The following is an 11,148-nucleotide window of genomic DNA, read 5'->3' on the forward strand; positions in this document are numbered from 1 at the left end:
AGAAAATAAAAGGAGACAGACAGCTGGACAAAGAAGCCATAGCCCTGGAGCAGTCTGCCTGTCCACTCCGGGTTGTGACAAGGATATGTGGGCCTCCTGAGAGTGAAATGGTCTTCAGAATGTGGCTGGACTCCAGACACCTTGCTGGTTACCCTGCTGGAAAAGCTTGTTCCCCAGGAACAAGACACTGTGGAATGAACTATCCTGGGTTGGAGCTGAAAGAAAATGAATAAAGTTGAACTTGGGCATATTTGCCATGCCATAAATCTGTGCTCTGAGGAGAACTTTCTGTGAGTCCGCTGAAGGAGCCACATCTGTCCTATGAACGGGCAGCTTTTAAGTACAAGCACCACAAGAACACCCAACGGCGGCCACAGCAAAAATTCGTCTGTTCGGGATGCTATAATAAAACACCACAGATCAAGGGGCTTAGAGAGCAGAAATGTGTTTTCTCACAGTTATGAAGCCTGAAAGTTCAAGATCAAGGAGCCTGCAGGGTTGGTTTCCTCTGAGGCTGTTCTCCTTGGCTTTATATGGTTATCTTTCTCTTTACCTGAGCCCCTACTCTCTCTTTGTGTGTCCACATTTCCTCTTTTTATAAAGCCACTGGTCAGTTGGATTAGGACACACCCTAATGGCCTCATTTTAACTTAATCATCTTTTTCAAGGCCCATCAGTGGTGCCCAATGTATGGCCCATTGGCTACATGTGACCCAGGATGACTACAAATGCAGCCCAATCCCAAATTGTAAATTTACTTAAAACCTTTTTTTGCTCATCAGCTTTCATTAGTGTATGTATATCTAATGTGTGGCCCAAGACAACCCTTTTCCTTCCAGTGTGGCCCAGAGATGCCAAACGTTTAGATACCCCAGTGCCTACCTTCAAAGACAGCCACATTCTGAGGAACTGGGGGTCAAGGCTTCAACGTACACATTTTGGGGGACCATAATTCAGTCAGTAACAGTCACATGAATAAGAGATACTCTTTCTCTCATTCTCACCCCATTCTGTCACCCCATTCACAGAGGAGGGAGAGCAGAAACCGTGAAATGATAACCCATCCTTTCCCCATTCCACACCCCTGACTAAAGTCTGCCTCACATTGGCAGGTGTAAGGAAGGGAATGAACACAAAATTGGATGGGAGATTTAGTTTTAACTACTTTGGACAAGACATAACATTTTAACAATAAGTGACCAGAAAGCTGTGAGATCTGTCCAAAATCTTAATGGTCAGAAAGGGAGATTCCATGGAATAGAGTTGAAAAAGTGATTGGAAAGAAAACAGTTTAGTATTCTGTTCCATTGAATATAGACTGTTCAGTTAACTGATGGCAATACAAGTTTATGGAAAGAAGTCCACAATTACAGGGTGTGGCAAAAGTAGAATTATAGTTGTGAATATGCAAAACAGAGTTTATTTTGTATTATTATTTATTAATTATTGTATTATTTTCCATATGAACAACTGCAAACCTACTTTGCCCCACCCTGTGTAATTTACTGTTTAAGCAAATTGGAGAACAGTATGCATATTATGACCCTATTTGGATCATTAAAAAAAAGTGCTAGAGGCCTATTGCTCTTAACTGCCTCTACTTTTCCTCCTGACACTTGTCCCAACAATGAGATGATTGTGTGATTCCAGCTGAGCTTCTCCTGTTACTTCATGCCTCTTGCTAGAGTGATTAATCAACAGACTGAACCAATCAGAAACACTCCCTGGTATTTCTCAAGCCAGAAGGACAATGCCCCTTTCCCCTTTGGTCACAAAGTGGCAAGGCTACAGCTGGGAGCTGCCGGTGGTCACCTCTCCCGACTCATGCAGCAACCGGTGTGCAGAACAAAGCCAACACAAGCAGAGAGACATTGAGGTGAGAGATCAAAAGGCTGACTGCTAATGATGCTCTCTCTAATCCTGGTTCAGTCATCCCCAAGGCCGGTTCTACTCGTATCCTTCCAAAATTTGGAGTGTCTGAGACAATTGAGTCTTTCTTTTTGTTTAAGCCAGTTTGCTTTTGTTTCTATCCCTTGAAACCAAAGAGTCTCAGAACGATAGGTATTTATGTGGTATAACTGTATCTCATGAAAAATATCTGGAAAGATACATACAAAATTGTGAATGGTGGTTAATTCTGGTAAATGACATATGTTTTCTTTATGCCTTTTATTTTAATTTCTTTATATCAATGATTTGTTACTTTTCAATAAAACACATTTAGGAAAAGGAGAACAGGAATAGTGTAGCACTGAGGATAGGCAAAGAAATGTATAACTATGTATTAAGTAAGATTGGGAAATTAATTTAGAATAATGAACATTTAGCTTAACATTCTCTATGCCCCCTTTCCATGTAAAGCTGCTTAAATTCTTAATATGTAAGATTTTAAAATGTAAACCCCAGCACTAACAGAGAGGTAGAGATCATTAATTCTATGATGTTTGAATAAGTCATGTATAAAGGACTAAATATGTACAGGAAAATCAAGCAATTCCTATGGGATAGACCAAATGCAATGGATATGCATGTGAGAGAGAGGGAGAAGAGAGAAGAGAAGAGGAGAGGAGAGGCCAAAACATAAAATAAAACCCTCAGAATCTGCCCTGTGGGGCTGCATCTGGGTTGCACATCCTTCAGGAGCAGAGGCTCCAACTCACTCATCTGTTCCCCGAGCAGCACTCCACGCGTTACTTGACACATTGTTGGTCCTCGTCTTAGTTATCTAACTATTGCATCACAAGTTATCGCACAATTTAGCAGCTGAAGAGGACACCATTTAGTGTCTCAGAGTTTCTGTGGGGCAGGAATCTCGGCATGGCTTAGCCGGCTGCCTCTCTCTCAGGGTGACTCACAAGGCTGAGCCATCTCAAGGGTAACTGGGGGTGATCCTCTTTCCAGTTCACTCATTTGGCTGCAGGCTGGTGTCGGGTTCTTTTTGGCTCTTTGATGGAAATGTGAGCTCCTTGCCATTTGGGTTATTCCTAACAAGGTAGTTAGCTTTCCCAAAACTGAAGAAGAGGGGGGGAGGGAGGAGGGAGGGAGGGAGGGAGGGAGGGAAGGAGGGAGGGAGGGAGGGAGGGAGGGAGGGAGGGAGAGAAGATAAAAGTCACAGTCAGCAGGGGTGGGGTGGGTGATGGGTACCACTGACATCTAGTGCGTGGAAACCAGGGATGCTGCTAAACATCCCCAAATGCCCAAGACAGCCCCCCACAACAAAAAATTATCTGCCCCAAATGTCAAAAGTACTGAGGCTGGGAAACTCTGACATGGAGTATTAAATATTTGCAAACCATTTCATGTACATTATTTCAATCCTCAGACAACCCTGTAAGGTAAACATTATTACCTCTCCATTTTATTGCTGAGGAAACTGAGGCTTAGAGAAGTTCAATGGTTTGCCACGTAACAAGCGTGTAGGGAGACTAGATTTGAACCAACTTGGTCTCACTCTGTTGCCAGGCTCCTCTGTGAAGCAGGAGCAAAAACAGGTGGAAAAGAAGAACTAGGTCTGGGAGCGGGAGGGGATAAAGGGGTAAGTGCCTCTGTGCCAGGAAATGTTACAGAAGCCACTTTTGTCACCTCATTTGAAATTTTCATTAAGTCAAGGACCTGAACGTGAGCAGACTCCATTCTCTGGGAAGGGTAGGTCAGCCTTGCCCTGGTTCGTGTCAGAGCTGAGTTGGAGCCGTGGGTCTCTGTGGTCCCCAGAGCCTGCCATGCTCACTCTGACTGCACCCTCTCCCCGCTGCCCGGGGCCCCAGCTGTGCCTCCAGAGGGTCACTGGTGACTGCTCGGAGAGCCACAACCTCCCCCTCCATTCTGCTTTCAGAGACACACCACCAACAAGATCACATTGTGAACCCACCTGATAAGTATATCCTAAACACCTTTTCTATCCAATTGTGTTCCCCACCACATTCCCCTTTTAAGACTTTAGGACTTGTTTCCTCCTGACCCCATCAGTCATTTTTTGAAGATTTCATTTTCTAAGTGATAGTATCAATCTGAGGCAAATTCTACATCTTAATTATTCCCTCTCAATACGCCTTTCCCTTTGGAGAGTCAGCCCTTATTAGTTGTGCCCTTATTAGTCAGTATTTGAATAAGACTTATTACTTCTGGGATGGAAACCTCAGATCCAGTGACTCTCAGACAACAGTGAGAGGCTGGTAGGGCCACACAATTTCAGAGGATTGAATTAAAATTTTCCAGGTATGCAGGCATTATGAAAGCTCTTAGTTCCCATGTAAGATTTTGTATTTTAAAAAATTGGCAAGGGGAAAAATGTTTTCTCTTCTCTGGGGCTGTGAGGGTAGATGAACCTTTCATCAGCTGAGAATTTGTAGGTGTGTGCCTGCTGGGATTCCCAAGGGCACACATTCTTTGGCCAAATACAGCCTTGGCATATAGCCGGCCTTGTAGGAGCATCGTCCTTGCAGCTTCAGTCTGTGGTTGAGTGACCTAATGTCATGTTACCTCGTTCTTACCCTAACCTAAACTGGGACCAGGGGCAGGGGCAGGGGAGGTGGATAGAGTTCTCCGCTTGGGCTCCTGGTGGGCCAACTGCAAAGTTGCACAGGCTTGTGAATCCTTCTGCTGTCAGCTGATATTGTAGCAGCTGCATCTACAGACAGACAGATTCCAGTCTGGAAACGGCAGTTGTAAACATGCAGAGGGTTTTTTAAGATTAACAGGAAACGTAATAAGCAACATCACACATACAAAACCACCAGCAAATCAGGTGACACCAAGTAGCCTGTTTCTTCTACCAGGTTATTACTGATTTCTGACTGGTTGGCATGGTTTGAGTTTAGTTCTCTATTCTGGTGACTAGTTATTGGGATGTGGGTTAGAAAGAAATTTTTATTCATGTTATCTTGTTTCTTTTTTCCTTTTGAAACTTTTTGTTATTTGATTATTGTATATAGACATTTATTACCTTGGGGTTTTCAACTACTTTTGGCAATGACCACAGTAAGAGATTAGTTTCATTAATTCTTTAAAAATATTTTATTTACTTATTTTTTAGAGAGAGAAGAGGGGAGGGAGAAAGAGAGGGAGAGAATATCAATGTGCAAGAGAAACATCCATTGGTTGCCTTTCCCACGCCCTCAACTGGGGACATGGCCCACAACTCAGGCATGTGTCCTGATGTGGACTTGAACCAGCAACCTTTCAATTTACAGAATGATGCCCAGCCCAATGAGCCATACCAGTCAGGGCAGAAATTAGTTTTACATTGTGGCATGGCACATACATGCACATACACTACAAAAACTAAAAGTTCAACAGAAAATATAATTCCTTCCAACTTTGTGTGACTCACGCTTACATTTTCATTCTATTCCATTCTATTCTCATCTAATCTAGTCTATTAAAAATGACTTGTTGTCCACTAACTTCACGACTCATTAAAAGAATATGACCCACAGTTTGAAAAATATCACATTACTTAAGCTGTGGGTTGAAGAATAACAGTTTGTAGCCATCTGGTGAAATTCAAAGAAACTAGAAAGTGAATTTAATTAGCATTTTCCAGGACTTTTTCTGTGGGGTCGGTACTGTTGCTCATCTAACTCTTCAGTGCAATCTTTTTTTTAATTTTGCTTCTTTTTTTTAGTTTACTTGGTTTCAGCCACACAGAATAGTGGTTAGACAATCATATACTTTACAAAGTGTTCCCCCTGTTCAGGGGAATCTTAATGTACCCCCAATTTCACTCTTTCACTCCAGTTCTGATGATCAGTTGTGAAAACCATGTCATTTTAACAGACTCCTTTCCACACCCTCACACAGACAGGGCCTTTGGGAGCTCCTTTCTAAGTGTTATGCCCTTGAGGCTTGACAATGTTGGGGGACACGGTGCCCACAGACTGTGGCCATGGTCTGTGCAGAGATGAAGGATCTGTGCAGAGATGAAGCAAGCCAAGGGAAGTGCCAGGGCTTAACAGGTGCCCCCGAGAGAGTCAGCGCCCAGGGAAGACAGGGAACCAGGTGGGGAGCCAAGTCACAAGGAAGCTCTGGAAGTCGAGGGCAAAAGGCAAAGGGGGCGGGGCATGAGGCGATTCCTAAGGAGCCGCCCGTGGTGGGAGCTCCTGCCCCTGCTCCTGTCACTTGGGTGAGGAGCAGACATTTGAAGAGGAAGCTCTGAAACTGTTGTCCAGAGCCTCACGCTAAGGGAAACATTCAGATTCATCCATAATAATTCATTCCACAGGCAGTTTTCCTTCAAGAATCTGATATTAAGTGAAGTCAAAGTTCGTCTGTCATTGCCCATAGCACACAGTGGCGAAAGCCATGCATTTGATCATTTCGTCCGTAAACATGTCAGTGTGTATATAAAAGCCATTTTTCAAAACAAAACCCAAATTCCATCACACTTAAAATTGTGTCATAATGATTTCTTAATATCATTCAACATCCAATTAGTATCTACATTTTCCTAATATTGTCCTATAACTTGTTCTTTGTTTTTACACTTTGTTTATTCTAGTCAGGTTCCAGATAATCAGGACCATGGTATTTAAATTGGTTGATCTGTCTTATAAGACTGTTTTCATTTGTAAGTTCCCCCATTTTTTGCACATTGTCCAGAGCTCTTTAAATAATAGGATACGTCCAAAACCATGTGAACAGTTTATGTCAACTTGTCAGCTGAGAAACAGCTACACCCTCCTTCTCCACATAGGAGGGGGAAAGCTTGCATTGGGTGGCACCAAAGGCAGGCGACCTACCCCACTCGTCTCCATCATTCCCCAAACCTCCCCCACTAGACTCACTCCTTTATATGTCTAAAAGGCCTCTTTTATTTTTTTGATGTTTAAAGTATTTATTCTGTTTTTAATATAATTTATTCAGTTATATTTATGTTATTTACTTTTTTACTTTATCTTTATTGTTTACACTATTACAAACATTCCCATTTTCCTGCCCTTTGCCCACCTATCCTCATCCCAGCCTTCGCCCCCCTCCCTTCCTCCGGCTACCACCGCAGTATTGTCCGTGTCCATAGGACATGCATACACGTTCTTTAGCTAATCCCTTCACCTTCTTTCATCCAGTCCCCTCCCCTCATCCACTGTGACAGCTGTCAGTCTGTTCCACGAGTCCATGCCTCTGTTTCTATGTTTGGACGACTGCATTCTACAAACAGGAAATCTGTTCATCTCTCATGTTAATACCTCAATTTTTGCCAGTACAGTGCTCATAAATGAGGCCCAGGATGGTAACCGGGTGAGTCATCAAAGAACTGATTCCGTTCGACAGCTTTAGTGATAATCCATGTATTTATTGTCTTTGTGAGCTGGTACATGCCAGAACAAGATGCTAATTTTTCTATTTCCAGAATGAGTTTTCTTACATTCACTGGAATAAACTAACTGTCTCCCCATCATTCAATAGCTATTTCTATACTTCAAAAATTATAAAAATATCATTGTATATTAAAGCTATCAAGCATTTGGAGACCTCAGACTTTCTTTTTCCTTTCCCCCCCCTTTCCCTGTATCATGTTGCTACCCCTTTCCCTTGGCCTGGATTTCTGGGTGACGTGAGAACCAGAGGATGCACCCAAGAGCAGAGGTGTCCCGTGGCAGCTCTGTCTCTGCATAATGTAAACTGCACCCACACTCAGGGTCTAGTGCAATGAGAACTGAAAAATGCACATGCTGTGTAACCTCCATGACACTTGAGACAGATAAAGCATATTTTTATCATCCCCCAAAGTTCCCTTATGTCTCTTTGCAGTCATCCACCCCTTCTCTTGTTGCCAGACAACCAATGATTTCTTTTCTTTCTTTTTTAAAAAAAGATTTTATGTATTTATTTTTAGACAAAGGGGAAGTGTGGGAGAGAGGGAGGGAAACATCAATGTGTGGTTGTCTCTCATGTGCCCCTACTGGGGACCTGGCCCTTGACCCAAGCATGTGTCCTGACTAGGAATCGAATCAATGACCCTTTGGTTGGCAGGCGGGCACTCAATCTACTGAGCCACACCAGCCAGGGCCATTGATTTGTTTTCTATCAGCAGAGATTAATTATGCCCCTCCTAGAATTTTATATAAATGGTAAATACAGAATAAACCCTTGTCCTGGCTTCTTTAGCTCAGCTTAAGTTTTTGCAATCCACCCATGTGTTTGCATGTATCAATATTTGTTCTTTTTTATTATTGACAAGGGGTCTATGATATGGATATGCCATAATTTGTTTATCCAGGTTACACAGTGTGTACATTTGTTGAACCTCAATGAGCTAGACTCTTTGACTATTTTGAATAAAGCTGTTAAAACAAATGTATACAAGTCTGTGTGGACATATGCTTCCACGTTCCATGGGTAAATGCCTAGGAGAGGAATTGCTAGCAAGTGTAGGAATAACTCTATAAGAAACTGCCAAAGTGTTTCCCAAAAGGATTTTGTCCTTTTACCTTCCCACCAGTGACGTATGAGGATTCCAGTTAACCTAGATCCTCACCAGCATTTGCTATTGCCAGTCTCGATTATAGTCACCCCCGGGCATTTGTAAGAGGATCTCCCTTCAGTTAATTTGCATTGACCTCACGAGAAAAGATTAGCGTGTTTTCACTTGCTTACTGGCTTATTTGTATTCCCTTCTTTTGCGGCTTATCCAACTCCTTTGCTAATTTTCATTGGGTTGTTTTCTTACTCTTGACCTGTAAGACTCTTTATAAACTCTAGATGTAATCTTTTGTCAGATAGATGTATAGTGCATTTTCCCTCCCAGTCTGTGGCATTCTTTTTTATTTTTAATGGAATCTTTTAAAAAGCCAATTTTAACAAATTTGATGAAATCCAATGTATTATTTTTGCCAATTTTGCAGTTTGTTCTTTCCATGTTCTATCTAAGACATACATCTTTGTCCAGAGTAGCATAGTGAGATAGTCTCCTCTGTCTTCTTGTAGTTTCAGCTTTTAAGTTGAGGTATATCATTCATTTAAAATAAATGTTTGTGTATGGTACAAGGTAGTGGCAGCGGTTCATTTTTGTCCGTATAAATATTCCAATTGTTTCAGCATCATCTGTTGAAGACTATTCTTTCTTCACCTTTGCTGAAGAAGCAGAGCAATTCTGAAATCTTAATGCTATTCCACTGATCAAACTGTTTATTTTTAGGCCAATACCATGCTCTCTTGATGACAGTAGTTTCATTAAGTAAGCTTTGAAATCAAGTGGTATAAGACTTCCAACTTTGCTCTTTGTCTAAAAAAAATTAGCTATTCCAACTCATTTGCATTCCAATATAAATTTTAGAACTAGTTGTGCATGATGGAATGCTTGTCAGTAATAAAAAGGAATGAAATATTTATACATGTAAGAATATGCATGATTCTAAATAATTATGCTGAGAGAAACCAAGCAAAAAAAAACAAGCAAATATTATTTGAGTCCATATTCTAAAAAATGCAAAATAATCTATCCTGATAGAAAGCAGATTAGTGGTTTTCTGGGGACAGGTCATGAGAGAGGAGTAACGAAGAGGAACAGGCCTGAGAGATCACATAAGGGCATAGGCAACTTTGGGTGTCTCCAAACTCTTGTATCCAAACTGATGGATGTGTTTAAATTATGGTGAAGGTGTCGTGCGTATACCTATATAAGGAAGTATCAAATTGCATGCTTTTTGCTTTTGCGGTTTATTACACTTCAATTATACTCCAATAAAGCTGTTTTTAAAAAACAGACATTTCCAAAAAAATAAGGGAGCTAAAGAAAGCTTTCAAAGACTCAAGATCAAGAAACAGGATCAAGAATTAGAATGGTTTGGGGCTTCTAAACAGCAACACTGGAGACTAGAACACAATCGAGAAATACTTTCAAAGGCCTAAACAAACGTGTTTCCAACCTAAAATTCTTATCCTGCTAAACAAATAAAGCAAGAAGACCAAGTTTTTAGGTAAGTGCAACCTAAATAAAACTAGTTTACCTGTGACTCATTCTTCCTTAGAAAGCCATTGTAGTTCCTGCACTATCAAAAGAATGAAGTAAATGAAGGAAGAGGATTACATGAGATGCGGAATTTCCTGGGACTCGACACACAGAGAGGTGAGAGCAAGTCTCTGGACGGTGGGGAAGGGGGACGAGAAAGGGTTCTGAAGAGTAGGAGCTGCAAACAAACCGGAGCTCCAGAGGAGAAGTTTGTTCCTGTTGTTTTTAACGAAACCAGTAGGAGACTACCCGACATGTTTTACAATGTGGGAAATTGTACTGAGAGGCTGTTGGAGCAAGTAGGAAGTCTTAGCGATAGACAGAGAGAAAACTGAGCAGATGCTAAGAATCAAGCAATTGTTAATGCCAGAGCTGACAAGAAGTTGTACAAGAAAGGAAACCCAGCCATAGTACACTGTGACTGTGGTACATGACGCTTACTCACTCTCAATGCTAGAAAAACTGAATATTGATTTGTTTTCATTGTAAAATCTTTCTAGGGGAAGGAGATGAAGCAAATGGTAGAGAGAGTGAACTGTGTGTTCTGCTGGACCATAATAGAAAATACATCATGTATGAAACTGTATTAAAAAGAGTTGGAAACTCAATGTTCAACTGTGCAAGTAAACATTAGGGAACCAACAAGGACACTGCCAGCCCCTGGGAAGCAGAGCTGTGGGAGTGACTGGTGGGACAGGCGCCTGGAAGTCTTTCTTTACAGATTGTTTACTATGCTTTGACTTCAACCATGAGCATGTGTTTTTGTTAAAAAATACAAGTTAAATAATTTTTAAATGGTTTCTGAATAAATTTCTGGAGACTGTATGTCTTCAGGACCCAGCTCGTCATTTATTGAATGGACTTTTTCTATTTATTACTTATCTGCCTGAGTGGAGATCGGTGAATAACACTGCTGAAGTCTTCTGGAAAACTTCCGCCAAACGTTCATTGTGGTTAATCGAATACTTTTAGTACTCTACTTTATTTTATCCTTTGGCTTCTTAGTTATATCTCTTTTCTTTCAAACTTTTAGTGGCTGCTCTAAGGCGAACAATGAACATCCTTAACCAAGTCTCTTTAGAGTCCATTTGGTACCTCTCCGAGCTTCAACTGCAAATCTGAAGGAAGTGCCTGGGCACTTCCTTCTCCATCCTTCCTGTTTCACACCCAATACTTCCACTTTCCACTCGGTACTTTAC

The 11,148-nt window shown here is 41.5% G+C and overlaps 1 long non-coding RNA gene across 1 annotated transcript; it reads left to right on the forward strand.

The window, feature by feature from the left end:
- The first annotated feature begins 1,776 nt into the window (after window positions 1-1,776).
- LOC118988024 (uncharacterized) lies at window positions 1,777-10,761 on the forward strand. The gene is made up of 3 exons (XR_005066696.1): window positions 1,777-1,876; window positions 9,969-10,066; window positions 10,450-10,761. It is a non-coding gene; the product is annotated as an uncharacterized LOC118988024 (long non-coding RNA).
- Window positions 10,762-11,148: the final 387 nt, after the last annotated feature.

Source organism: Sturnira hondurensis, unplaced genomic scaffold (assembly GCF_014824575.4).
Source record: "Sturnira hondurensis isolate 20B ecotype Veracruz unplaced genomic scaffold, ASM1482457v3 Scaffold0005563, whole genome shotgun sequence".
NCBI lineage: Eukaryota > Metazoa > Chordata > Mammalia > Chiroptera > Phyllostomidae > Sturnira > Sturnira hondurensis.